This window comes from Octopus bimaculoides, chromosome 7 (genome assembly GCF_001194135.2).
Source record: "Octopus bimaculoides isolate UCB-OBI-ISO-001 chromosome 7, ASM119413v2, whole genome shotgun sequence".
Classification (NCBI taxonomy): domain Eukaryota; kingdom Metazoa; phylum Mollusca; class Cephalopoda; order Octopoda; family Octopodidae; genus Octopus; species Octopus bimaculoides.
The window spans coordinates 61,091,855-61,096,026 of NC_068987.1; the positions used below are offsets into that span (position 1 = coordinate 61,091,855).

The window sequence follows — 4,172 nt, forward strand, 5'->3', positions numbered from 1 at the left end:
GACGTCTACCACAAAGTATTCTGTGCGACAATCTAACGATTCTGCCAATTTGCTGCTGTACTCCATCTCATATACACTTCAACGGTCAACATATACTATTCTAGTCGACAAAGCATCTTTTTATATATAGTAATGCATAAATAATTCCATTGAGAGGTCAGACTCTTTGCAACATGTGCGTATCTGTATCCGGAATAATGTGTCCTCCCTGTTGACTCTATAAGTGTAACATAATCCTAAAGTAACCATGTACGTTTTATTCCGAACCAAGAGGCCCGAGTGCATTGATGATTTTAGTTGCCATTGGTTAAGAATTTGAGAAGCATAGATATTGAACAAATTGCTTGCTGCCACAAGTTTAATCCCTGCAGAGATTACAGGACAAGTTGCTTGAAGGTCGGCTGTTCGTATCCTCTTCCCGTAGGATTGTATCTTGTTTATGACCAAGACGCACAACTTTGTTATAATTCAAGTCCCGCTTAAATTGTACAGAGATGATCAAACTGTTAATGACTCAATGCAACAAGTAGCGATAGGTACGTAAAATTTACAAATGGTTCAACTTGCAGGGTTGAGTTTTATCTATTCTGTAGATTTGGAGAAGATTGTCCAGGACTCAGTCTCTGCAACAACAGCTCTTTCAATAATTAAGTTCGATGGGATTTAATGAAGATAACCTATATCAGAACATATATAAGATCAGAAGGTCAAAGGCAATGTTAGTTCCCAGTAGGATTAGTGTTCCGAACGAAAAGGATTGAAACTAAATATTGAAATGATTTCAGTACTCAACCGTTTTTATCATTACTCTGCAGCTTCTTAGAAGCAAATAATGGATCAATATATCGACTTTACAGGTAGAAATTAATAGGACAGTAGAGCGTCGAACTACATGTATTCACAATCTTTGTCTTGAGCTTAAATACCTCTGCAATGCACTTTATCTTGTATCACTTCGGGTCGATAAGACATATTACAGTTATAATAATGATATATATCTAATTGATTAGTCCCCGGTTCTACAACAATTTATCTTGAACCATTGCAGGAAATCAGTTTATTGAATTTTAGATTATTCTAGCGTTATTTAATCTCTCGAAAATTTCTGTTTTAGAAAACGGTATCCAAAGGATAGCCATAATATTCTAAAGTACATATAGTGTTTACATTGTAATGCTTGCTCAAACAGTTTGAATCATTATAAAGATGTCACTGTTATGATCTAACTAAACACTTATCTTTCTGGAAACATGTTACCTTATCATATTGATAATTCTCTTATCAGTAAATAAATGTTATCCTAGACAACGATATAACAAATAGGTTACATCCTCTCGACATTATAGTTGAACTAATAACGTTATATCGAATAATAATAATAATAATAATAATAATAATAATAATAATAATAATAATAATAATAATAATAATAATAATAATAATATTGATGTATCAATACCAGCAGATGACAACGTTTCTCTAAAAGAAATGGAAAAACTTTCAAAATACAATGACCTGGAAATAGAGATAACTCGAATGTGGAATCTAAAAACAGAAACAATTCCTATCATAGTAGGTGCCTTAGGTATAATAAAAAAATATTCAGACAAATACATAACAAAAACACCAGGACTTACAAATATATATAACATACAGTAAATTGCACTACTGGGTACTGCACACATTCTACGCAAAACACTTTCAATACAGTAAACATAAGAGCACCACAGCACATACCCAAGGCGCACAGAGCTGCGCTCGGTAGTGAAGTGAAAGCACGTTATAAAAATAAAACTACTGAACAATAATAATAATGATAATAATAATGATGATGATGATGATGATGATGATTTCAAATTTTGATACAAGACCAGCAATTTTGGGGGAGGCGATAAATCGAGTGCATCGATCCCAGTGTTCAACTGGTACTTATTTTATTCACCCCTAAGAGAGGAAAGACAAAGTCGACCTTGGTGGAATTTGAACTCAGAACGTAAAGTCGGACGAAATGCTGCTCAGCATTTTTCCCGGCATGCTAACGATTCTGCCTGCTCGCCACCATAATAATAATAATAATAATAATAATAATAATAATAATAATAATAATAATAGATGCTCTGATGCAGTACCAGGCAGTAGCTGTCATGGTTTCTGATCTTAATTGATTGGAAGTATTATCAGGTACAAATGTTATCAAGTGTTATCATATTTTGTATAAAAGATGAGCTACAGCAAATATTCTGTTCAATACCACAGATTTGCTTGTCAGTTGCTTGACCTTAACCAGTTCAGCATGTCCCTTGGTGGCTGTTGATATGCGCATCTCTGATCACGAGCAGAAGACGCCGGTGAACATCATAGTCATGTGTTTAGAGGAATTCTTTGGAGTTTGAATAATTCACCTCGGGAAACATGGGTGTTTCGTTCAATATTTTTAAACACCCGTTATTCAGAGACCTTTTGAGCAAGATAGGCTCCTCGACTTGATATGCGATCACCATGTCGTGTACATATGGTTGTGATACATGTGCCTGGTGTACCCTTATCAGACGGGTAGTCATGAGGGGTATACTGGGCTTCGTATATTTGTACCCCAGTGTCCCTTTGATGGCATGCACTGCTCTCTCTCTCTCTCAATAATAATAATAATAATTATTATTATTATTATTATTATTATTATTTCTACTCTAGGCACAAGGCCTTGAAAATTTAAGAGGAAGAGGGCTAGCAGATTACATCGACCCCAGTGCGTAACTGGTACTTATTTCATCACCCCCGAAAGGATGAAAGGCAAAGTTGACCTCGGCAGAATTTCAACTCAGAACGTAGCGACAGACGAAATACCGCTGAGCATTTCGCCAGGCGTGCTAACGGTCCTGCCAGCTTGCCACCATGATAATGATGATGATGATGATAATAATAAGTTGGACTGGCCAAAATTCTTGAAACATCTAAAGATTGGGTGCTAAAACTCGTTGAAAAACACAAGAGGGGTAAGAAGCCTAATTCTGCCATGAAGGAGAGCAAAAGACTTGTTACTGAGTTCATGCATGGTACCGAGATTTGAATAGCATGAGGGAACTGCGGTAACTGTTGTTGCAAAGAAGATGAAATCAATGGCAAGGAAAGAATTGCAAATATGTGTCCCATAGCAAACAAACTGATATTGACCAGGGGCACACTCATCAGTGGTAACGCAGCTCAAGGTTAAAGGCAAATAGCGTTGGTTTCACCATAGCTGCTCAGGATCAAAACTTATTGATCAGGAATTTCCAAGCCAACGTGAGGAAAATCGGAGCAGACCCAACTCGCCAAGTCTGCAACGATGAGATTGAAACAGTGAACCACCTAAGTTCAGAATAAGCAATCAGGTGTGTTTATTTTAATGGCCTATCAATGTATACAGTGAGTTTCTTACCCTACGTATTAGGAAGACAACCGACAAGAAATAGAAACAAAATAGAAAAAAAAGCAAACAACAACAGCAACGACAACAACGACGACAGCAACAGCAGCAGCGGCAGCAGCGGCAGCAGCAGGGACAGCAGCAGCAGCAGCAACAGCAACAACAACAACAAGAGCGGCAACAGTGGTGGCGGTAAGAGCAAAAGCAACAACAACAACAACAAGAATGCTTTCAAATTTTGGCTCATGGTCTGAAATTTTGGTGGAAGGGGCTAGGCGATAACATTAACCCCAGTGATCAGCTGCTACTTATTTTATCGATACCTTAAACCAAAAACAGCTTTAATTTGTGCAACACAGGAGCCAGCTTTGAGGACAAACTATGTTAAGCACAATATTGACAACTCAGCTGCAACAGAAAAATGTAGGATGTGCGGAGAAAAGGGAGAAACTGGGTGGCATATCACCAGTCAATGCACAAAGCTGGCATAGAAAGAATACAAGTGGCGCCATGATAGTGTAGCAAAAATCGTTCATTGGGGGTTTTGTGAAAAATACGGTCTTGAAAGAGCAAGCCAGTAGTATGAGCACAAACCAGAAGTTACGGGGACACACCAACACCGGTTGTCAAGCGGTGGTGGGGATAAACACAGATACACACAAATATACATACATACACTCACACACACACACGCACACACACACGCACACACACACACACACACACACACACACACACACACACACACACACACACACACACACAC

At 37.9% G+C, this 4,172-nt stretch overlaps 1 protein-coding gene across 2 annotated transcripts in view; it reads left to right on the forward strand.

Annotated features, from left to right (window-relative positions):
* LOC106874651 (QRFP-like peptide receptor) overlaps positions 1 to 4,172 on the forward strand; it is a 55,556-nt gene that overhangs the window by 8,820 nt on the left and 42,564 nt on the right. The window lies entirely within an intron of this gene.